Source organism: Orbicella faveolata, unplaced genomic scaffold (genome assembly GCF_042242905.1).
Source record: "Orbicella faveolata isolate gen_17 unplaced genomic scaffold, um_ofav_v1 contig_34, whole genome shotgun sequence".
NCBI lineage: Eukaryota > Metazoa > Cnidaria > Anthozoa > Scleractinia > Merulinidae > Orbicella > Orbicella faveolata.
In genome coordinates, this window is record NW_028301563.1 from 31,502,839 (window position 1) to 31,512,580 (window position 9,742).

The 9,742-nt window shown below is 39.0% G+C and overlaps 1 long non-coding RNA gene across 1 annotated transcript; it reads left to right on the forward strand.

Moving 5' to 3' along the window:
• The first annotated feature begins 1,700 nt into the window (after positions 1–1,700).
• Positions 1,701–2,582, forward strand: LOC149105766 (uncharacterized). The gene is made up of 2 exons (XR_016201404.1): positions 1,701–1,892; positions 2,510–2,582. It is a non-coding gene; the product is annotated as an uncharacterized LOC149105766 (long non-coding RNA).
• Positions 2,583–9,742: the final 7,160 nt, after the last annotated feature.

A 9,742-nucleotide genomic window follows, 5' to 3' on the forward strand; every position in this document is an offset into this window, starting at 1 on the left:
CACTCTGAAGAACAAAGTTATCACTAGCCTGCATGATGATATGGGACATCAAGGATTAGAAAGAAGTCTTCAGCTGACACGTGAACGATGTTATTGGCCCAGAATGTACTCAGATGTGGAGAGTTGGATCAAGAACTGTGAAAGGTGTACCTTATCAAAGATGCCAAACCCGAGAATCAGACCACCCATGGGAAATCTATTGGCGACGAAGCCACTTGAAATACTAGCAATAGATTTTACAGTCCTTGAACCAGCGACTGACGGAAGAGAGAATGTTCTTGTTATGACTGATGTCTTCACAAAGTTTACTTGTGCAGTCCCAACAAGAGACCAGAAAGCTATTACAACAGCTAAAGTTCTAGTGAAAGAATGGTTCTTCAAATATGGAATTCCCCTAAGAATTCACTCAGACCAAGGAAGAAACTTCGAAAGTGAAGTTATTGCAGAACTTTGCAGACTTTATGGGATCAAGAAATCTCGCACTACACCCTATCACCCCCAAGGTAATGCACAATGTGAGAGGTTCAACAGAACAATGCATGATCTGCTAAGAACCCTCCCTCCGTCTAAGAAGCGCAAGTGGCCTGAACACCTACCAGAGTTATTGTACGTTTACAATGCCACACCACATTCATCAACGATGTACAGCCCCCATTATCTAATGTTTGGAAGAGAAGCTCGACTTCCAATTGATTTACTTCTTGGAGAGGGTGAAGATGTTGAAGAAAGTTCAATTGATTGGTTAGCAGCTCATCAAACAAGGTTAAGAGATGCTTACCAAAGAGCAGGGGAGCATCTCCAGCTCCAAGCCAAGAGACGACGAGAACACCACAATGGAAAAGAGTTTGACATCCCGATCCAGAAAGATCAGATAGTGTACTTACGAAACCATGTACATGGACGCAACAAGATACAGGACGCCTGGGATTCTACCCCGTATAAAGTTGTTGATGTTCCAACAGACCTCTACGGTTCAGTCTACACGGTGGAACCTATCAATGATCCTGGCCAGACCAGAAAGGTGCACAGAAGCAATCTAAGATTGAGTGTGACCAATCCAGACGTGGAACAGAAGGACCCAGGACCCAAACCTGTTAGAAAATCTAAATCCTTAGATCCTAGTAGTGAAGCAGATGAGGAGGATAATTCAGATGAGGAGCTTGTGTTAATTCTACCCAAAGAATGCACAAAGGTAGCCCCAGAACCCTCTAATGGACCAGGACCTACAGGCCAGACCAGTGCAGACCCAGCCTGTTCAGAGGAGAGAGTACCTACCGTTGAAAATGATACAGAACCTGTACCTTCAGCAGAAGCCCCTGTTCCAGAAACTACATCTCCTATACCACCTAGACGAACAAAGAGGAAAACTGCTGGAAAACACAAGAACAGGTTTAAGCAACCAAAAACTGCAGTAACAAGTTCCATAACTATTACAGTCAATGAACTCTCAATTTATTTAGTTATATCGACTTTATTAATTTTGTATGGACTCTATGTCTAGAATTTAGTAACTATTAATACACATGTCGTGGACGACAGTGTTAAGCAGGGGAGTGTGTGACCAGGTTCACAAAAACATGACAATGCATTTTTAGCACAAATTTAGAATTTCAGTTTGGTAGAAACTATTTCCTTTCTTTATCAAATCAACCCACATAACCTAACCACACAGGATTTACATCATGAATTTCCTGTATGTCACACCACCACACCTTGTACTAGAATCATGAGAATTTCCTTCTATTGTTTGTTTCCTAATAAAAGAAGTGCAGTTAGTTAGTTTAATTCAGTGGTTCAAAGTGTTCAAGACCTGCACTTTCAAGTTGAGGACCCCTTGGTCAAGTACTGTTCCTTGTGACCTAAGTTAGTGATTCGTTTCACTCAGGATTTTGGTATGTCACATTTAACCTTGTTATTATGTCTAAAGTTTAGGTTTTAAGTTCAAAACTACAGTCAACTTGTACTTATCTTAAACCAATTGTTTAATCTTTGCTTGAATCCTCTGTTGATTCATGTCCAAATTGTATCTAGGATTCATTGTATGTGTAGTTTCCAAAACATTGTATTTGTCTCTACATAAGACTCATTTTAGTGCTGAGTTCATTGTTGAAATTAGATATTTCACTGTTAGTCTAGCTTTGTTTAACCCAGCTATGATGACAGATGTTGTCCTGACACAAAGTAACAAGTTTACAGTTTTCTTAGTTTTATGTCGGACAATTATTCAAATTGCTAGCAAGATCAGTTTATTTCATTGTTTTGCTGTTTTGAGCTATTATTTGGTTTATGTTTCACTTGTTTTCAGTTAATTCACATTTAGTTCTAAGAATAGCTTTTTATTAGTGCCAGATAAGAGGATTAATATTTTACTCAGTGTCATGCAATGCTTTGTAGGAATTTAGTGAATGCTCATTGTAACACTCAAGTTTTACTATTATTTCTGTATTATATTTTGATTATGTTATTGTAATATTTTTAGTGATTTGCTATTTTAATTTATTCTTTTCAGTTTGCAATCACCCTTTTTTTCCTTTTGTATAATTTCTGTATTCCTGCATAAATAAATTTTATTGTGGCTACAAGTCTGTTTCGTTGTTCACTAACAACACCAGAACCTGCCTCGGTCACATTAGGTTTGGGAAAAGGGCAAAAAGGTTCCTTAGGGTTTGTATTAGGTTTGGGAAAAGGGTAAAAGGGTTCCTTAGGGTTTGTGTTAGGTTTGGGAAAAGGACAAAAAGGTTCCTTAGGGTTTGTATTAGGTTTGGGAAAAGGGTAAAAAGGTTCCTTAGGGTTTGTGTTAGGTTTGGGAAAAGGACAAAAAGGTTCCTTAGGGTTTGTGTTAGGTTTGGGAAAAGGACAAAAAGGTTCCTTAGGGTTTGTGTTAGGTTTGGGAAAAGGGTAAAAAGGTTCCTTAGGGTTTGTGTTAGGTTTGGGAAAAGGACAAAAAGGTTCCTTAGGGTTTGTGTTAGGTTTGGGAAAAGGACAAAAAGGTTCCTTAGGGTTTGTGTTAGGTTTGGGAAAAGGGCAAAAAGGTTTTTCGGGTTAGTTTTAAGTTTCAGAAAAGAACAAAAAAGTTCCATTGGGTTTATGTTAGGTTTGGGAAAAGGGCAAAAAGGTTCCTTAGGGTTTGTGTTAGGTTTGGGAAAAGGGTAAAAAGGTTCCTTAGTGTTTGTGTTAGGTTTGGGAAAAGGGCAAAAAGGTTCCTTAGGGTTTGTGTTAGGTTTGGGAAAAGGGTAAAAAGGTTCCTTAGGGTTTGTGTTAGGTTTGGGAAAAGGACAAAAAGGTTCCTTAGGGTTTGTGTTAGGTTTGGGAAAAGGGTAAAAAGGTTCCTTAGGGTTTGTGTTAGGTTTGGGAAAAGGACAAAAAGGTTCCTTAGGGTTTGTGTTAGGTTTGGGAAAAGGGTAAAAAGGTTCCTTAGGGTTTGTGTTAGGTTTGGGAAAAGGACAAAAAGGTTCCTTAGGGTTTGTGTTAGGTTTGGGAAAAGGACAAAAAGGTTTTTCGGGTTAGCTTTAAGTTTCAGAAAAGAACAAAAAAGTTCCATTGGGTTTATGTTAGGTTTGGGAAAAGGGCAAAAAGGTTCCTTAGGGTTTGTATTAGGTTTGGGAAAAGGGTAAAAAGGTTCCTTAGGGTTTGTGTTAGGTTTGGGAAAAGGACAAAAAGGTTCCTTAGGGTTTGTATTAGGTTTGGGAAAAGGGTAAAAAGGTTCCTTAGGATTTGTGTTAGGTTTGGGAAAAGGACAAAAAGGTTCCTTAGGGTTTGTGTTAGGTTTGGGAAAAGGACAAAAAGGTTCCTTAGGGTTTGTGTTAGGTTTGGGAAAAGGGCAAAAAGGTTCCTTAGGGTTTGTGTTAGGTTTGGGAAAAGGGTAAAAAGGTTCCTTAGGGTTTGTGTTAGGTTTGGGAAAAGGACAAAAAGGTTCCTTAGGGTTTGTGTTAGGTTTGGGAAAAGGGTAAAAAGGTTCCTTAGGGTTTGTGTTAGGTTTGGGAAAAGGGCAAAAAGGTTCCTTAGGGTTTGTGTTAGGTTTGGGAAAAGGGTAAAAAGGTTCCTTAGGGTTTGTGTTAGGTTTGGGAAAAGGACAAAAAGGTTCCTTAGGGTTTGTGTTAGGTTTGGGAAAAGGACAAAAAGGTTCCTTAGGGTTTGTGTTAGGTTTGGGAAAAGGGTAAAAAGGTTCCTTAGGGTTTGTGTTAGGTTTGGGAAAAGGGCAAAAAGGTTCCTTAGGGCTTGTGTTAGGTTTGGGAAAAGGGTAAAAAGGTTCCTTAGGGTTTGTGTTAGGTTTGGGAAAAGGACAAAAAGGTTCCTTAGGGTTTGTGTTAGGTTTGGGAAAAGGACAAAAAGGTTCCTTAGGGTTTGTGTTAGGTTTGGGAAAAGGGTAAAAAGGTTCCTTAGGGTTTGTGTTAGGTTTGGGAAAAGGACAAAAAGGTTCCTTAGGATTTGTGTTAGGTTTGGGAAAAGGACAAAAAGGTTCCTTAGGGTTTGTGTTAGGTTTGGGAAAAGGGCAAAAAGGTTTTTCGGGTTAGTTTTAAGTTTCAGAAAAGAACAAAAAAGTTCCATTGGGTTTATGTTAGGTTTGGGAAAAGGGTAAAAAGGTTCCTTAGGGTTTGTGTTAGGTTTGGGAAAAGGGCAAAAAGGTTCCTTAGGGTTTGTGTTAGGTTTGGGAAAAGGGTAAAAAGGTTTTTTAGGGTTTGTGTTAGGTTTGGGAAAAGGACAAAAAGGTTCCTTAGGGTTTGTGTTAGGTTTGGGAAAAGGACAAAAAGGTTCCTTAGGGTTTGTGTTAGGTTTGGGAAAAGGGTAAAAAGGTTCCTTAGGGTTTGTGTTAGGTTTGGGAAAAGGACAAAAAGGTTCCTTAGGGTTTGTGTTAGGTTTGGGAAAAGGACAAAAAGGTTCCTTAGGGTTTGTGTTAGGTTTGGGAAAAGGACAAAAAGGTTCCTTAGGGTTTGTGTTAGGTTTGGGAAAAGGACAAAAAGGTTCCTTAGGGTTTGTATTAGGTTTGGGAAAAGGGTAAAAAGGTTCCTTAGGGTTTGTGTTAGGTTTGGGAAAAGGGCAAAAAGGTTCCTTAGGGTTTGTATTAGGTTTGGGAAAAGGGTAAAAAGGTTCCTTAGGGTTTGTGTTAGGTTTGGGAAAAGGGCAAAAAGGTTCCTTAGGGTTTGTATTAGGTTTGGGAAAAGGGTAAAAAGGTTCCTTAGGGTTTGTATTAGGTTTGGGAAAAGGGCAAAAAGGTTCCTTCGGGTTTGTATTAGGTTTGGGAAAAGGGTAAAAAGGTTCCTTAGGGTTTGTGTTAGGTTTGGGAAAAGGGCAAAAAGGTTCCTTAGGGTTTGTATTAGGTTTGGGAAAAGGGTAAAAAGGTTCCTTAGGGTTTGTATTAGGTTTGGGAAAAGGGCAAAAAGGTTCCTTCGGGTTTGTATTAGGTTTGGGAAAAGGGTAAAAAGGTTCCTTAGGGTTTGTGTTAGGTTTGGGAAAAGGGCAAAAAGGTTCCATCGGGTTTGTATTAGGTTTGGGAAAAGGGCAAAAAGGTTCCTTCGGGTTTGTATTAGGTTTGGGAAAAGGGCAAAAAGGTTCCTTCGGGTTTGTATTAGGTTTGGGAAAAGGGTAAAAAGGTTCCTTAGGGTTTGTGTTAGGTTTGGGAAAAGGGCAAAAAGGTTCCTTCGGGTTTGTATTAGGTTTGGGAAAAGGGCGAAAAGGTTCCTTAGGGTTTGTGTTAGGTTTGGGAAAAGGGCAAAAAGGTTCCTTCGGGTTTGTATTAGGTTTGGGAAAAGGGTAAAAAGGTTCCTTAGGGTTTGTGTTAGTTTTGGGAAAAGGACAAAAAGGTTCCTTAGGGTTTGTGTTAGGTTTGGGAAAAGGGCAAAAAGGTTCCTTCGGGTTTGTATTAGGTTTGGGAAAAGGGTAAAAAGGTTCCTTAGGGTTTGTGTTAGTTTTGGGAAAAGGGCAAAAAGGTTCCTTAGGGTTTGTGTTAGGTTTGGGAAAAGGGCAAAAAGGTTCCTTAGGGTTTGTATTAGGTTTGGGAAAAGGGTGAAAAGGTTCCTTAGGGTTTGTGTTAGGTTTGGGAAAAGGACAAAAAGGTTCCTTAGGGTTTGTGTTAGGTTTGGGAAAAGGACAAAAAGGTTCCTTAGGGTTTGTGTTAGGTTTGGGAAAAGGGCAAAAAGGTTCCTTAGGGTTTGTGTTAGGTTTGGGAAAAGGGCAAAAAGGTTCCTTAGGGTTTGTGTTAGGTTTGGGAAAAGGGTAAAAAGGTTCCTTAGGGTTTGTGTTAGGTTTGGGAAAAGGGCAAAAAGGTTCCTTCGGGTTTGTATTAGGTTTGGGAAAAGGGTAAAAAGGTTCCTTAGGGTTTGTGTTAGTTTTGGGAAAAGGACAAAAAGGTTCGTTAGGGTTTGTGTTAGGTTTGGGAAAAGGGCAAAAAGGTTCCTTCGGGTTTGTATTAGGTTTGGGAAAAGGGTAAAAAGGTTCCTTAGGGTTTGTGTTAGTTTTGGGAAAAGGGCAAAAAGGTTCCTTAGGGTTTGTGTTAGGTTTGGGAAAAGGGCAAAAAGGTTCCTTAGGGTTTGTATTAGGTTTGGGAAAAGGGTGAAAAGGTTCCTTAGGGTTTGTGTTAGGTTTGGGAAAAGGGCAAAAAGGTTCCTTAGGGTTTGTGTTAGGTTTGGGAAAAGGGCAAAAAGGTTCCTTCGGGTTTGTATTAGGTTTGGGAAAAGGGTAAAAAGGTTCCTTAGGGTTCGTGTTAGGTTGGGAAAAGGTTAAAAAAGTTCCTTAAGGTTTAATTACGTTTGGGAAAGGATAAAAAGGTATCTTAGGATTAGTTTTAGGTTTGGGAAAAGGTCAAAAAGGTTTCTTGGGGTTAATTTAATGTTTATCATGACTTTGAAGAAATTGTGGAGCCAGACTGCAGCCAATAAAGCCTAATATGACACGCCTAACCTCTTGCAGTATGTTGTTAGCATCCGGTGACATACGGCTAGTACTAGTGCTGTTTTTGTTTTGTTTTGTTTTGTTTTGTTTTGTTTTTGGCTAGTTTTGCCGTTTAGAAAAATGAAGAATTCTATACGGTTTGTATCTACAAATTTGCACCACACAAAATTACATTCTTTTCCAAATCTCAGCCTCGCCTTTTAAAATATTCTCTGGTTAAAATTTAGCAAATTTCAGCCTCTATGTTCTTAAAAAAAGGTATTCCATTCTTACACTCATATTGAGGTTTTAAGTTATTTTGGCCTAGAAAATCGGGAGTAAAATTTAGCCGTGTCTAAATCAGATATAAAGACACTCTTAAAGCATTAATTTCTTTTGTATTTTTGTTGTAAATTATAAATGAGTTTTTTGTACAATTCCTAATACAAGAATTCCAGCTCCTCTGAGAAGCTAGCGAAGTCCTAATTTCAGTCAACACTACTTAGCTTTTAAAATTGTGAATCATTGCCATTTGTCGGGCAACCACTACGAAACTGCATGAAGTCTTGGATGTCATGTACTGTTCATGTGGTGTTCTGTGCAATGAAATGAGAGAAAAATCCGTCGGATTTTTGAAATTCTTTCAGAAGACTTTGTGAGACGACAAAGCGGACACACTACCCTATGCGGTTTAATAACGTTTAGACATAAGCATTACAGGTAAATTCTATTCTTCTTTTGCAGTTAATATAACCCTTGAAGAGCTGGAGCACAAACACCTGGAAGCTCTTGAGTGGATGTGTGCGAGGCTAGACAATGGACAAAGCAAGGACTTCGAATCGTTAGCTTCTGACATATCCAAGAATTACCCTCGACCAACGCCGGTCTTTGCAAAACGAGTTCAAAAACAGTGGTGGAAGACCCTCTAAGGCTTTAGTGAAGCTTCTTCAGGCTTTGTATCTCAATCTCACTGTTAGGGATTTTCTGAGGTCATTAACTGAAATAAGGCGAAATGACATCGTACAGGGACTTCAGCAAAGAATAATCGAGAACGAAAGCAACACAACACTTGCTCAACACAGTCGTTGAGCAAGTACTGCAAATTCTGATGATATCGATTCTGACAGGCAGACAAATTCTTAGAGGGCTAAGATTTCTGGTGGGCTATTTTTAGTGGGCTATTTGAAAGAAGACCGAAAATGGGAGGAATGATACAAGGATGGAATTGAATTTTGCGACCATTCGCTTCAAACGGGAAAAGAGGAACCCTAACTATGATGCTATGTAAATTGAAGAGGGAATTTGTTAAAAAACAGCTCGAAAATTACTCCTAAAAGTTGAAAAGTTGCTCGTGGAATCTGAAGACTTGAATAGGCTCTATATATGCCTTTTGTTATTTGAAAAACTTTTAGACTTGTAGCTTAACAATCCCGTGTTGTTAGAATCTCAAAACGTAGTCAAAATTTCTGATGTTGACAAACCGTTGTCGCACACAATGTGTCAATAATAGTTATTCTTTTCCATCAGTTTCTGGTCGTTCGAACAAACGGAACTCAACTTTGTACTCCTTAAGTAATTAAAACCTCAGAAGTTTTGTTCGTGGAGAGTTTATTACATCAAATAGCGCAAGAAAGACAATGGTAATAAAACAAACTTTTTTGTTGACCAAGAAAAGACTCAGACGTCAGTTGAAAGAGGCCTGCCCCGCGTTTTCTTTAACGCTAACTTTTCAAAGGCTTTACCAGTTCTTAGGAGGGTAGGGTGAGACGGCTCATGTTTAAAAGTGTTTTTCAGAAAAACTGGTCTAGTACAAGAGGACACCACATTTTAAAAAAGGCATGTGCAATTTACCCTTTTTCCTTATTATTAATCTTTAAATCTACTATAAAATTGCGGAGGTAAAGTTAAAAAAATGTACTGTTGATGGAATTCGATGAACTTGCGTGAGCCTCTAATCTATTGCAGTTCAACACAAAACATTTCATTTTGAGTCCTATAAAGTAGGGAAAGGGAGTTGGGATGCGCACATGTATAGGGTCACAACAGGAGTCTCGTTGTTACTAGACGGGATGTGAACAACTTGACAGCTGATTGCTTGTAGTACTTCGAATTATACAATGGACGGTGTAAACCTCTTGTTTTGATTGGTCTAGAGGAAAAATAGGGGATTTTATTTTTTTCTCAAGCATCTGAGCGGGCCGGAATCCTAAATCCTCGAATTTGATTGGCTAATCATACGCACGTGACCGGTCCAGTTTTTTACGATACGGCTCACGGGCCGGATTTTTTTTCCCGCTGCCTAAATTTCGCTCCTAAAAGTTAGCGGTAATCGCTAATCTTTTGCCTTTTTTACACATCCATCGGCGATTAGTCAACGCAAGTTTATCTCTGTTCACTTTAAAATGGCAAGGAAAGTCACTGTAAGTAAATTCAATTGAGTGTTCAGTTGAGGTTGTGAGAGTTTGCTTAATTGTTTGTAGCTTGGCGCTGTAATGGCGCGTAATCCTGTGTTTCTCTCGCCGTAAAATTTGAGCCTATTTCAGTCGAGTTAACCTCTCTGATCGTTGCTGTATTTAGAAGAATTTCTGTGGAATACACTTAACGAATTTCCTCGCTTTCTGCTATTCAATTTACGGTAGAAATGTGACGAAGTGATTTTAAAAGCAACGACTGACAGAAATTGTTTTTGTAGTAAAACTTCAACTTCGCACGAAATTTCACACCGCAAAAACAATTTTGGAGAACTTAACTGGTGAAATAAATGCAACTAACACAAAGTAGTTCGAAAAAAATCTGTTTCTTAATACATCTTTCTTTGTCTACTATCTGAGTTACTCGCTCGTTGCCGAGATTTTTTACAAATCGTTAGTAGACC